Source organism: Lepisosteus platostomus, chromosome 5 (genome assembly GCF_059453375.1).
Source record: "Lepisosteus platostomus isolate fLepPlt1 chromosome 5, fLepPlt1.hap1, whole genome shotgun sequence".
NCBI classification, from domain to species: Eukaryota; Metazoa; Chordata; class Actinopteri; order Semionotiformes; family Lepisosteidae; genus Lepisosteus; species Lepisosteus platostomus.
Genome location: NC_142615.1, coordinates 46,745,363 through 46,760,527, shown reverse-complemented (window position 1 = coordinate 46,760,527; position 15,165 = coordinate 46,745,363). Strand labels below are relative to the sequence as shown.

The 15,165-nt window shown below is 42.6% G+C and overlaps 2 non-coding genes and 1 pseudogene across 2 annotated transcripts; all 3 read left to right on the top strand.

Annotated features, from left to right (window-relative positions):
* Positions 1-1,693: 1,693 nt before the first annotated feature.
* On the top strand, positions 1,694-1,812 carry LOC148667513 (5S ribosomal RNA; annotated as a pseudogene).
* A 10,002-nt stretch (positions 1,813-11,814) lies between these two features.
* On the top strand, positions 11,815-11,897 carry trnal-uaa (transfer RNA leucine (anticodon UAA)). The gene has a single exon. It is a non-coding gene; the product is annotated as a tRNA-Leu (tRNA).
* Positions 11,898-14,788: 2,891 nt separating this feature from the next.
* Positions 14,789-14,860, top strand: trnaw-cca (transfer RNA tryptophan (anticodon CCA)). The gene has a single exon. It is a non-coding gene; the product is annotated as a tRNA-Trp (tRNA).
* Positions 14,861-15,165: the final 305 nt, after the last annotated feature.

The window sequence follows — 15,165 nt, the reverse complement described above, 5'->3', positions numbered from 1 at the left end:
AATCTACACATTGTTCCACTGCCTCAGCTGTGCCAATTTGCAGAACAATTCTAGCTGAAGTTGTAGAATTGAAAAGGCTTTGGCTCTGGACCGCTCTGGACCGCTTTCTAGTTTCGGTGGAGACTTTTTCTTTTTAGAAGGCATGGCCATGACTTTAGCTGCAGCTTGCAGCTTCTAGTTTCAAGACTAGTCTTTTTTGAAGCTTCCCATTATTTCTGTGATTCCTCTTTCCATTACATAAGTTTGCCAATTCACTTTCTTTCCTTTCTTCTCCTTCTCTTCTAAGTTTCTTCAGGAAACTTCTTTTTCCTAATTTAACTTTCCTCTGTCCATTCTGATTCACTTACAAAGATCCTTCATAGTTATGGGTCCCTAATTATCATATATAAATTATGTGCAAGTTCCCTTACACCTATTACCCTAGCTTTACAGTTCATGAACATAAAACATTTTTTTTACTCTAACCCAGGCTATAATTGTTTATCTGAATTTGTCGTACATGTACTTTTGCTGGACTGCTCGGTCCCATTTTCATCTTTGAATTTTAATTACCCATTTTTACCGATCTGTGCCTTACTTAGAACCTTATCACATCAACTACTCCGCAGAGCAAAAACCACACGTCTGTGTTAAGATAAGTTCTTTATATGAGTCCCAGACTCATCAAACCCGCGTGAGAACACCCCTGTGGCTCGCTTCTCAAACTATTAATTTTTAAGGATCACTTACTGGCGTCAGACAGCTGCCAATTCTCCAGACACGTCTCTGGAAGGATAAACAATTTATCCTCTGAGGTTCGTCCAATTTTGCTAAAATTGTCAGGGTCCGGATGGAGTTTCAGTAGCCGTTTGCATTCAGGTTTCTGATCCCGGACGAGCCCTCAAATTGTCATGGAACTATCAAGGAAGCCACAAGAGAGAGTTCTCACCTGAGTAAGGTCTTTATTTCAATATTGCAAGCCCTGCTGCCACTTCGCAAAGTGCAACCAGAGACTCAATTTGTTACAAGCAGTACAGGGTTTTTAAAAGACGTTGTGCTGTAAAAAAGCTCAGCGCTTTGTCCCTTCTAAAAGTTCCCCTTTCCCTAAGAGAAAACAGATTACATCAAAAAGCGAGAGAAGAAGCACGGGATTTGTTATTCAAAGCTAATCAGTTACTTTCAGCTAATTCTAACGACCCAGACAGCATATATTGTTTTGGTACATTGTCTTCTAAAGTAACCCAGACAGTGTACTTTGTTGATGCACTGTTTTCTAAAATTCTGCACGTACTGTAGCACAGCATTTACATCCTTGAAATATATTATCTTAAAGCACCAATAAATTTTTTGCAAAGCTCTCTACATTTTAAGAATCAATTTACTTATTAGATTTCCACTTCAAGACTTGTTCAGCTGGCGTTCTGGGAGTCGCGTTTTTCAGAATTGTATTGAGATCGTTTCCCACAGAGCTCAGATGTCAAAGCACAGCAGCAGCTCTCCACAGCGATCCTCTATAGCGCCCTTTCTCTGGCAGCTCCGTCCTCATTGGAAGTAAGCAAGAGTGAAAGGCTGAAGTGAAATAGAGCGGGGACGAAGGCAGTGAAGAGAGAGAACGTGGGAAGAAGAGAAAAACGCAAGGGAAAAAAAGCAGCGTCGTAAAAGAGGTGACGGAGCTGTCCTCTCTATAAGAATGGTGCCAGCGAGCCTTGCTCTTGCTTACGGCCACACCCCCTTGAGCATGCCTGATCTCATCTGATCTCGGAAGCTAAACAGGGATGGGCCTGGTTAGTACTTGTATGGGAGACCGCCTGGGAATACCAGGTGCTGTAAGCTTTTAAGCGCAGGAGGCGCCCTATCCCCGCTCGCTCGCTCATTCCCCTGTTCACACGTGCAGTGCGGCTTGTCCGTCTGTTTATTTGTCAGCTTTGGCGAGACAAGGGTGCTTGTGTATTAGCGTGAGCGTTTTTTATTCTGATCATGAACAGTTTTACAAGTCCGCAAAGGATCGAGGAAAGGTTTATCGCCAGCTGAAAAGAGACACAGCGCTTCGGCTGTGGAGACTTGTTCGGCTGGCGTTCGGAGAGTCGCGTTTTTCAGAATTGTATTGAGATCGTTTTCCACAGAGCTCAGATGTCAAAGCACAGCAGCAGCTCTCCACAGCGATCCTCTATAGCGCCCTTTCTCCCGCAGCTCCGTCCTCATTGGAAGGAAGCAAGAGTGAAAAGCTGAAGTGAAATACAGATGCAGCCATTCAAAATGAGCGTTAAAAACCTGCGGTACAGTAACCAACCCGCAGAGCACCGTAGGGCACCGCGGTAAGTGATTGGCTGACCAAAATGACTGATAGGGGCACTCGTGGCGCATTGGTTGGTAGTGAAAAGATTTAATCATTTAATGTATTTACTGTGCACGTTTCAATCCGCTTAGTTTTGAATATTTATATGCAAATTTACCACTAAAGGGAAATTTAAGTAGCTGAGCATAAAAAGAAGAGGAGCATAACGCATCTGAAGGTCATAAACGATATTAATTTTAATTAATATTAACACACACACAGGATGTCAGGAATTGAACCTAGGACCCCAGTGCTGCATGAAATCAATGCTAACCACTTCGCCACCATTATAAATGGGTGGATATCTTAGTTATCTTTCTAGTTCACAGGTTTGCATGCATAATTTAATTTTGAAAGCCACTGAGACATCAGGTACTACTGTTGTATTTATGAAAAAGAAACAAAACAAAAAACATACTAACAACTGTGTCATCCTACTCCTTAGTTAATACATTTTATTATTCATAAACAGTTAACATTGTTAGCCAAATATTTTGAATTATATTTAACCCTATTTTTTCTTTAGTTTTGTATTTAACTTATTATATGATAGTCAGACTTAATGTATATTTGAACAATGAAAATATATTTTTACAAGATTTTACATTAAGCACTTAAAATTAATATGGTTAATAATAGTAAACTGTAACATGCTGTAACAAGATCGGTTAAACTGCGAAGAAAATGCTTTCAGAGAAAATGTTTCAGGTGTGAAGAACATAGATCTCCAATGCAATTTCAACCAAACCTGTTCCCACACACCCTGCCCCCACTACCATTAGAATATACACAAAGCACTGAAATCTTTCGAGCTAATGATCAGGTGACCCGAGAGAGAGCGAGAGAAACACCAAGGGGTGCGGAACCAGGGAACTATTTACATGGAAAACGGGCGATCTCCCTAGACTGTCCGCCCGTTTCACTGTTACCTGGATACCTCTTTATTTAGAACTCACTTACACTGATTTTTAGTTTAGAAGGATTCAAGTAGGGTTTTAGATGAAAGGCAGCAACCTTAATCAAGCCCAAATCATAATTGAACCCATTCAGAGCCTACATTACATTTTAGCATTTCATTCTGAGCAGAAGACCCTCACACCTGAAGAAGGCTTGCGTTTTCTCTCTTCTCTTTTAAGCATGTGTACAATTTGTAATACAATTACAATGTGTAATTACAATGCTGTAATACAATTTGAATCGTATGAGGGTGGGGGGGAGTGGGAGGTGTCTTTCGCTGGAAATCTCGCCTGCTTCTACTTTACGAGTACAACCCCCTCTCTGCCGGAGTGCTGGCTGTGACGAATTATACCGGTTTCACAGGTTTCAATCACAGACCATGTGACATGGGAGTCAGGAAACTAACACAAAGCACCACCGGATTTGATAACGCTATAAAAACGCTATAAAATAATGTGACTAGGCACAGAACAAGTTTACAGCACAGTACAATAATAAATGCTGACCATGACTTTAGAAGCATAAATTGCCTTACACTCAATTTAAACACAAGCTGTCTTTAGCCCTCTAAGCTGGTTCATACAGAAATGTAGAGATCCAGGCTCAGAACACACAGCTTCATTAGCGAATACATATGCAGGACAACTAGAGAAGACGTTTTACAGAGGATGGATTTTTAGAAACATCCCATCAGTGACATCACTGAAGTCAACTCCTAGGTACTGTAACTGTCGTGTGGATAGTTTCACAAGAATCAGACAAAGGTTTAAGCATCGCTTGTTCTAGATAAAACTGCAAAAAAAAAACAACAACCCATAATGTACTTCTTTGCGGCTCTGTTTGCCCAAATCATATATTCACAACGTGAAATTTAGAAAATAATATTACATAACCAAAATCCGGAATATGGAAACAGAACCTGTGTAATTGTTGATAGATGATCTACTCGTAACATTTTTACAAGACGAACTACAACATTTAAAAAATGACTTGTATGTACTTGATATCTCTAATCAATCCACGGCGACATTGTTAAAGCAGAGTCCCAGTAAAACGAAACTAAAACGCCCTGGGTATACCGTTTCACGCTTCTTATTAGTTGCTCAAAAGTAATTTGACCGTATGAAATGCATAATATAAACCTAGAAACATATACGTGAGCAGTAGTTACGTACTGTAGTATCGGTGTTAAGACATACAGTGCCTGGCGAAAGTATTCGGCCCCCTTGAACTTTTCAACCTTTTGCCACATTTCAGGCTTCAAACATAAAGATATAAATTTTTTATTTTATGTGAAGAATCACCAACAAGTGGGACACAATTGTGAAGTGGAACGAAATCTATTGGATTTTTGAAACTTTTTTAACTAATAAAAAAATGAAAAGTGGGGCGTGCAAAATTATTCGGCCCCTTTACTTTCAGTGCAGCAAACTCACTCCAGAAGTTCAGCGAGGATCTCTGAATGATCCAATGTTGTCCTAAATGACTGATGGTGATAAATAGAATCCACCTGTGTGTAATCAAGTCTCTGTATAAATGCACCTGCTCTGTGATAGTCTCAAGGTTCTGTTGAAAGCGCAGAGAGCATCATGAAGACCAAGGAACACACCAGGCAGGTCCGTAATACTGTTGTGGAGAAGTTTAAAGCCGGATTTGGATACAAAAAGATTTCCCAAGCTTCAAACATCCCAAGGAGCACTGTGCAAGCGATCATCTTGAAATGGAAGGAGTATCAGACCACTGCAAATCTACCAAGACCTGGCCGTCCCTCTAAACTTTCAGCTCAGACAAGGAGAAGACTGATCAGAGATGCAGCCAAGAGGCCCATGATCACTCTGGATGAACTGCAGAGAACTACAGCTGAGGTGGGAGAGTCTGTCCATAGGACAACAATCAGTCTTACACTGCACAAATCTGGCCTTTATGGAAGAGTGGCAAGAAGAAAGCCATTTCTTAAAGATATCCATAAAAAGTCTCGTCTAAAGTTTGCCACAAGCCACCTGGGAGACACCCCAAACATGTGGAAGAAGGTGCTCTGGTCAGATGAAACCAAAATCGAACTTTTTGGCCACAATGCAAAACGATATGTTTGGCGTAAAAGCAACACAGCTCATCACCCTCAACACACCATCCCCACTGTCAAACATGGTGGTGGCAGCATCATGGTTTGGGCCTGCTTTTCTTCAGCAGGGACAGGGAAGATGGTTAAAATTGAGGGGAAGATGGATGCAGCCAAATACAGGACCATTCTGGATGAAAACCTGTTGGAGTCTGCAAAAGACCTGAAACTGGGACGGAGATTTATCTTCCAACAAGACAATGATCCCAAACATACAGCAAAATCTACAAAGGAATGGTTCACAAATAAACGTATCCAGGTGTTTGAATGGCCAAGTCAAAGTCCAGACCTGAATCCAATCGAGAATCTGTGGAAAGAGCTGAAAACTGCTGTTCACAAACGCTCTCCATCCAACCTCACTGAGCTCGAGCTGTTTTGCAAGGAAGAATGGGCAAGAATTTCAGTCTCTCGATGTGCAAAACTGATAGAGACATACCCCAAGCGACTTGCAGCTGTAATCGCAGCAAAAGGTGGCTCTACAAAGTATTAACGCAAGGGGGCCGAATAATTTTGCACGCCCCACTTTTCATTTTTTTATTAGTTAAAAAAGTTTCAAAAATCCAATAGATTTCGTTCCACTTCACAATTGTGTCCCACTTGTTGGCGATTCTTCACATAAAATAAAAAATTTATATCTTTATGTTTGAAGCCTGAAATGTGGCAAAAGGTTGAAAAGTTCAAGGGGGCCGAATACTTTCGCAAGGCACTGTACCTCTCAAATACTGTAAATCAAGTTAAAAATATCTCAAGACCGATTCTGGTCATAATGAAACCATGTTTCGTGTATGTTTTCTTTAAAGTACCGAGACCAGCCATATACTGTATGTTTATGTTCCAAAATTAATATAGTTTATGGCCTTCACACGCGTTGCAGTATGCTCCTATTCTTTTTATGCTCAGCTACTAAGATTTCCCTTCAGTGGTAAAATTAGATATGAATATTCAATACTTAAACGGGCAAAGTTAAGACATTAAATATACATATACATACTGTATACAGTACAGTTTGCATATGGTAATATGTTTATGTTCCTAAATCAATCTCTTTTATGAGCATGTGAAAGGCATGGTGAATCGATTCTCAAAAATTACTGTACTTTGCATGATTGGAAACAAATGCGTGATTGCGAAATGCTGTGGTGTTACTTTTACAAAGACGGTCAATGAAAAAAAGAATGTTGACCAGGGCAATACTTTGAGTTTACACTTACAGCTTGTCCAAGGTCATTCATTATTAATACTATTAGTAATATCTTCGTTAAAGACTTTGATGGCCAAAGCTCAAACATGAGAGGTTGAGCTTTATTAGCTCCACCTTGCCGAAATTCCGGATACTATTATTTTGCTTGTCGTATTATAGGAGAATTTATGGTAACTAGCGGTATTTACCGGTAACTCGCGGTATTTACCGGTAACTTGCAGTAGACTGCGTACAGCGTACTGGAAAATAATACGGTATCGCCCACGCATTTTGAATGGCTGCATCTGTATGTCCCCCAGCTCTTAGCCCATTGGGCCTGCTGGTGTGACCAGAGCTGCAGCGTCGCCATGCTGGTGGGGGTCAGTTCGGCTTTTCTGTTGGAATGAACAGGGGGGTTACATGATGGTGCTGTCTGTGGTCTGGCTGTCCTGCTGGTCTGGATGAGGGGTGCGTAGTGTGGTGCAGGTTCTTGTCCCATCCTGCTCTTGGTCCAGGTTGGAGGGTTGCACCGATTCTGAGTCTTGTTAGCTGGTATGGATGGGTTTGGGGGTGTTGATACCAGAGTGGTCCGGGGGGGTGCAGGTGTCTCGGGGGCATTCTTGTTTTTCTATGAGTTCAGGTTGATTCTGTTGGTTTTGCCACGAATCTCCCTCATGCAGGCAAGCGCTCCCGCATTCCTACGAGCTCTCCCCGTACCAAACGTGCACGTGTCAATCAGTCCTCTGCTTAAACCTTCATCTGCCCCCCGGTCATTGCTCACGATTGAGATTCTCTCCCGGAGCTTACGTACTAACTACACCTTTGCCTTACTACGACTTCTCCCCTGGACCTCGACCCCGCTTTTCCGCTTTAGCCACTCGATTTTGCACCTTCGCCTGTTTTACGCTTTCTCGGATCCTGACCCCAGCCTGTCTCTTCGTTTACGCCTCTGCCTTCTGAATCCACACCGACGCAACTTCTACGCCTTCCCGGACTCCGACCCCTGCCAGTCCCTCGACTACACTTTCGCCTGTCGATTCTGTGCCTACGCCTGTGCTACGTGTGGAAGACCGAGTCAAAAGGTCAGGACAGTGACTATGTGTGGGAAAGGTTTTCTGTTCGCACCTAAGACCACTGTCTTAGGTGATAACTAAAGCCTGTGATTCCTCACACCCATTCAACCAGAGAAAATTGAAACAGATTGTAGGATGCCAAATGGCACACCCCTGTCCTGTTTGTTTGACTTCTGACACTGCCCCTTTCCCTGTATTTTCCTTTGATATGTTAAAGTATTGCCTACTTTTAATGTATAAAAAAGGAAAGTATAACTTCAGTCCAGTGAGCATGTCTTGAGTGCTAGGGGAAACCCTTTCTCTGTGATAATCTCCCCTTCAGCTGATTGTATTAAAGATCTGTTGACAATCTCCCAACCTGAGTGAAGACTGAGTTTTCTTCGACATACGCCTTCCCGGACTCGGACCCCTGCCTGTTTACTCCGACTACGCCTGCGTCTCGCGCCAACCCTACCAAGGGCACCGCAATGGATCCCTATCCTCAGCAGTCAGCCCCTGCGTGACAGGTTCTGAGTGTCTTGGTTACATCCGTTTGTGTGTATTGATGAAAAAGCTATTGAAGAGCACCTCGACACCCCCCACCCATCTCGGTGGAAGTTGCCATGTTCAAAAAATCCTAAAAAGATAATTAAAGTTTCACACAACAAAGCATGACTGTGAAAGGTCAGGAGGCCTGCCTAATGGTGGTGTTGGCCCCACTAGCACCTCTTCCAGCAGCAACCTTAGTTTTTCCCAGGAAGTCTCCCATCCAGGTACTGACCAGGCTCACACCTGCTTCAGTACTGAAGGCTGCTGATTATGGCCAGCAGCCATATCACCCTGCAACTGTGAGCCTGGTCAGTACCTGGATGGTAGACCTCCTGGGAAAAACTAAGGGTCCTGCGGGAAGAGGTGCTAGTGGGGCCAGCAGGGGGCGCTCACCCTGCGGTCCATGTGGGTCCTAATGCCCCCAGTATAGTGACGGGGACACTATACTGTAAACAGGCGCCTTCCTTTGAATGAGATGTAAAACGGAGGTCCTGACTCTCTGTGGTCATTACAAATCCCATGGCGTTTCTTGAAAACAGTAGGGGTGTAACCCCGGCGTCCTGGCCAAATTTCCCCATTGGCCCTTACCAATCATGGCCTCCTAATAATCCACCTCTTTGAATTGGCTACATTTCTCTTCTCTCCTCCTCACTGATAGTGGTGAGTGTTCTGGCGCACTATGGCTGCCGTCGCATCATCCAGGTGGATGCTGCACATTGGTGGTGGTGGAGGGGAGTCCCCATTACCTGTAAAGCGCTTTGAGTGGAGTGTTCAGAAAAGCGCTATATAAGTGTAAGCAATTATTATTATTATTATTATTATTAATGAGCACAACACTTGATTACAGTAAAAAAATCATTAAAAAATAAAGAAATATTCCACAACTCAAAGCAAGGTTGTATAAGGTTAGGGGAGCTGTCTGATGTGTAAAACACCTGGTTGCAGCACTGTGGCTGTTGTGCTTGAAGAGCAATTGACTCGTGAATAGCACCCTCCTATCACCATGTACCGCCTGTCTAATGGTGCCATATTGAAAACATCATAAAAAAATGAATAAAGGGGCCACTGCCACAGCAAGGTTGTATAAGGTTAGGGGGTCTGTCTGGTGTGTAAAACATATGGTTTCAGCAGTGTGGCTGTTGTATTTGAATTGCTATTGTAGCGGCAATGCTTGTTAATAAGACAGAATTAAGCGTTGGTATGCTTTCCTAAAGGAGGCCCCATCTCACCCTCCATCTCTGTGGTGCAGCCACAGAGAAAGTATTCATGCAGGCTGACTTAAGATGTTTTCTTTTGATAAGGAACAAGCTCCCAGACGGGGATGCACTTAGCTAAGCCTGGCTATCATGATCAATGGTCATCCATTGGCGCCTATCAGTCTAGGGAGTGCCGAATGGACATCTGGACTGCATTCCTAAGTGTCAAGAGTAAGTGAATTATATCTCATCTTGACCAACCAATCAGGGACTGGCAGGGTGTGGTAATACTATGTGGGTCTCCAATGCCCGCCAAACTCTCAACCAATCAGCACACATCTGGGTCTTGGTCAAAAAGGGAGCGCAAGCTCAGATCGGGGCTCTCCTTGGCCATTTTCGCGCATCCTCAGAGACAATCACGTGACAACTGCTGTTGTCTGCAAAAGGACTTGGACTTTGTTCTAAGCGCGAGGCCGAGGATCCCGTACGTACTCAGAATTCTACCAACGTGAATGCTCCGCTTGATCAACGGCAGCCTACAGTTGGACCCTCGTCGACAACCTGAATAGCTTATTCAGAAGCAGCGCTGGACCGGGAACGAACCAGCTTCTTCCCGGGCAAAAGAGTGACTTGTGAGGACTCGCGGTCACACTCTGTGCATAGAGACTTTCTACTAGCCAGGCGGACTCCTGGTAGATCCCCTCGGAGCAACGACTGCCCTGCGCGCCGCAGTCAGATTCCTCCGCCCGTCCTACTCCGAGCTGCACCTTGACTGGTTGGCCGGTAGCCAGAGGACGCCGACACAGCGCCCATTGGACAACCGCTGCAACAGAGGCTGCAACAGAGCCTGTCAGCTGGTTTGGTGTTCGTGCCGGGAAATTCCAAATCCATACACTGTGGATAAGTAAACCCCATGTTCTACATTGTGTCTCGAGAATTCAATTGTACCTCAAAACAAGTTGTTATCAATTTAATTCATGAGTAATGTATTTACTTCCGAGTTTAAAGTAACAGTGGGTAATAACACTGATTAGCGATTTGATAACCGAACGATATATATTGACATATATTCTCTGTTGTGTATCTCTTTGTGTTTGCATCTCTTCGAGATTATATACCTTGTATATTGATAACCCTCACAGTAAGGTCTGCCGCTCGTATCCAGGCAGACTAGTATATCTTTGGTGCACAATTTATATTAATAAATGTATCTCGTGTATTGAACCCGTGTGTGTGCGTTGTTAGTTGTTCTGACGATTGATTTTCTAAAAGCTACAACGAACAACCTCGTGATTACTGTTACAATTAATAATTGTCTCAGTAAACCCATCAAACCACTACACTATTGAGCCATGAAGAAAACCCACCTGTCCCAGTGTATTACCTGTAGTGTTACTTTCAGAAAATCATAAAAAAAATAAAGAAAGAGGCCACAGCTACAGCAAGGTTGTATGAGGTTAGGGGCCCTGTCTGGTGTGTAAAACATATGGTTTCAGCAGTGTGGCTGTTGTATTTGAATTACTATTGAGCCGTGAAAAAGACCCACCTATCCCAGTGTATACCTGTAGTGTTATCTTCAGAAAATCATAAAAAATAAAGGTTCCACAACCCAACACAAAGCTGGGAAAAGTCAGAAGACCTTTTCTGCAAAACACTTACTTGCAGCATTGTGGGTGCTGTGATTTAAATGCTATTGGTTTGTGAACAGAATACCCCTATCCCAGTGCATTGTGCCATATTAAATAAAAGCACGAGAAAAAGAGATTCAGAACGCAAAGCTGTGTCAGTGTTCTGTGTAAAAAATCGGTTTGAACATCATGGGAGCTGTTTTTAATAAGCTGCTGAGTAAAGAATATTTTAATCTTCCTGCTGTCAGTAGTATTGTCAATATAGTTGACCCTTATCTGAATGAAAACAGGGCGTAAAGGAAGGGTTTCAGAAATCAAACAAAGCTTTATTTCTGTGCTTACAGTCTGGGTAATTGGAGACTGCGCTGTTCTGCTTCCTATGGTCATATACAGGTTATTCGCACAAAGCCGTATTGAACAGTATTTCTCGCGTTGTGAACGTCTGTACACAGCGGTCCTCCGGGTTCCAGTAAGTGCGTAATTACGCATCGATGAAAAACCGGAGGTTTAAAAAAAGATCATTAGCCCACTGATAGTTTGATGTAGAGGCTGTGGAAATATCCACAAGTCTTGGTCTCTAAAATGCATTTGGTTTGACGGCGTTCTGTGCTTCCATTGGGAAGATATGGACAAAAGAATATTCGTGCTCGGTCAAAAAAATGTCATAAAAACGAAAAAGTAAAGGCTGAGAAAGCATTCACAATGTATTTTATACACAAAGGAAGTATTCTCGCAACTCTAAGAGGTTTTGTGGATTATTTTTTTTTAATTGTTGAATCATATTTAAATGTTAAACAACTGAAGAGCATCTTGCTGTAGACCAGGATGGCCGAGTGGTTAAGGCGTTGGACTTAAGATCCAATGGACAAATGTCCATGTGGGTTCAATCCCCACTGCTGGTAGTGTTATAATAAGCTTTAAGTGACAGAACACTTTGATGATTTACACTCTATTTAAATATGAATTTACTAAATTTCAGTTCAGTTCTCTTCACTCCCACTCCCTGGCATAACTGAGCTCTCACTATCGCATACTGAAGGCTTATACATGCATTAGCTGTGATACAGCGCCCAATAAAGACAGAATCAAACAGTTTGTTCTATTTCTCATGGTGATCCTCTTCTTGATCCAAATGAAATGGATCATTTAATATGATGCCTCGAGAAAAAAAAAGGAGTGAATTTCCGCCTGTAATGATTGATGCCCCATCAAACATTTTGTAACATCCCCGGAAGATTATACAGTAGAATCCTGGTTTGTGGCTTAAATTCAAGGTAAACAAGACTAAGGAAACGAGTTGGAAACTTGATGTCGAACTGTAATTTAAGTACCCGGAATATTTCACTACATTGGGCAATATGTGCCAGAGAGGAGCACTTTAAATCCCTTCGATAGCTCAGTTGGTAGCGTGGCTGACTGATTAGAAACAGTTAGGAATCCTTAAGTCGCTGTTTTGACTCCAGCTCGAAGGAAGGTGCTTTTGTGAACTTTAATCAAATAGTTAAAATAGCGAATCTTTTTCACTCAGACGTTGATCAAAAGCTCAATAAACGATGAAGCAGAGGCTCTTTGTTAGGAATCCCTGGTGAGAAGATACACGGATCCTGTGCAGACGCAGGCACGGGTGATAGATGAGGCAGGCGAACAAACCAGAACGAGAGGCAAGGTCGTAGTCAAAAGGCGAAAGGCAAGTCGTAATCCAGGAAGTTCACCGGTAGCAGACAGTCCGAGTCGAGAGGCGAGGTGCAAAGTCGAAAAGGCAGAAGGGGAATCCAAAAACCAGAATAAACGAGGTACGGGGAAAAACGCCAGGTAGAGCTCTCAAGGAGTAGACTCAATACCGAGCAGTGGGAAGCAGGTGCAGATGGTTTAAATAGCAGTGCGCACAGCAATGAGTGTGCGCAGGTGGTTTAACTCGTGCGGCGGCGTTTGTTAATAATCACCCGCTGCTGGGTCTGATTAGCTCGCTTACGCTTTGTCTTTGACTGCCTGGTTGTCGTGACACTCTTGTTCCAAATTCAGCTAACATCTGGTTGTCTTGTTTTGGCCAAGATCTGATCTTTGAATTAAGGGACTACGCTGTCTGATTTGTAATTCAAAAGTAGATACAAATGTCACTGTTTTCAAAGGATAGGTACTTAATTGGCTTTATGATTTGGTATTGATTTCGTATCATTATATTATTACGTTTGTGCCTTCTGTGTTTTTTATCGTATTGTGAACTTATTTTTTAAACAAATGCTAACAAAGGCAAACACAGCACAAATCTGTTTATACCAGCGGTGAATTGTACATTTTTATTAAGTACAATCTACTGTATTTTTAGAAAAAAATGGCATACTGTGCACGATATGTTGCAGAAACACAACCTGATATTTTCATAATTATTATTTTAATCATTTGACAAGTATGAGGTCCCGGATCCAAATCTTCAGTTCTGATTTTTTTAAAGTGATATCTTCTCTTCCTCTCGTGGAAATCACAAGATGTGAGCAAATGTTTTTTGTTCTTTTTTTTTCATGTTGCTATCCAAAGAGCCTCAGACGCACAGTCTGACAGTAACCAAACCAGAATGGATTCTGCTGGGAGCCGAACTGAGCTCATTCTCACTCCCTGTGCTGAAAACAGCATTATCTCTTCCCCAAACATTGTCTACAGCTGCTAGATATTGCTCGGCGTCCTACTGCTCCAGCAATTCCTTTGACCAAAGACAGATCACTTGTGTACTTTTAAACTTCTTGCCACTACAGGCTCTTTGATGACTCATGCTGACTGTCCTGTGAATCCAAAAGAAAATGTTAAAGCTGATACATTTTCGATTGTAATTTGCATCTAACTACAACGTCCCTGGAAAAGAGATTTTATTCGTTGCGTGCAATCGCTATCTTTTACTTTACGTATGGTAGTAAAGTAAAAAAATAGTTTTAAAAATGCTTTCTAAAGAAGATTGTATTGGCAGGAGCTGCCTTTAACGCTCAGTAGCGATTACGGTGTTGATATAGATAGAGAAGAAATGTAAGATGAATTGATGATCTAAGCTAAAATATCCCTAACACGCCTCCTGTAACAGTGTTTGTATTCATAGCAAGTAATATTTTTTTTCAAACCCGAACGTTGCTTTTGCATTAAGTGTTATGTAACCATTAGCGGTTTTGGTAGCTTCTGAAGAGCGCACTTTTCCAAACTGAAGCCTATAAGAACATTATTCAAGATGCACCATGGCCCAGAACGTGCATCGGGACAAGGATTAACATCAATTGAAAGTACTCCCAAATAAAAGACTTGACGGAAAAATTGAAAGAGTAGGCAAGTATTAAAAAAACACCATAACTTCAGGGCTTCCAATCTCTTTCCAGGTTCAGGCTTTGTAAAATGACATGATTAATGGAGTCATGCCGCGGTTGTGAGTTCAAGCCTCACCTGGAGCAGCCTGGTTTTCTGTCTTGACAGGTAAACAGTGTTTTGTGTTATTTGCTAAATGGAGAGAGGATTTTGTGTTAATTGTTCTCCTCCTGGGAGAGGTCAAGATGAAAGTTCACGAGGCTGGTGGTAAATATCCTGTCCAGGAATATCGGGGCTGTAGGGGGTCAGATCTATAGATGTAGTAAACACATCAGTGGAGACGGTCTGTCTGCTCTCTGTGTGAGAGCCGGACGGAAAGAATAATCTGTGGTCTGGGAAGAAGAGACCCTCGTTGGAAGAGCGGCGCTCCACACAGGAGAGAATGAAAAAAAATATTTTTCAGGGACGCTGATTGTTCTCTTTGGGGGAATTAAAAGCACGCATGGCGAGCAACCTCGTGGCGCAACGGTAGCGTGTCTGACTCCAGATCAGAAGGTTGCATGTTCAAATCACGTCGAGGTCAGCTGATGAGTTTGCAGGTGCTGCTGGTGCTGAACCCGGAAATTACACCATGCAGTTGCGTTTTATCTGTACACCACTTAGGTAATCGAACGAAGTAACAGCACAGTACAGAACACCCAATCAGGAGCTTATTCAGCGAATCATCATGAACATGACAAGAGAAAAGGCACACTGCACATCCGTGAAACATCATGTCCGGCTTTAGAGACAGTGACATCAGAGAATGGAAGTTTCAGACCGCTTTTCTGTTACAGGTTCAAGCAAACCTGAAAGTTAGGGAGTGTTTGGTCACTTTTGTATGAAAAA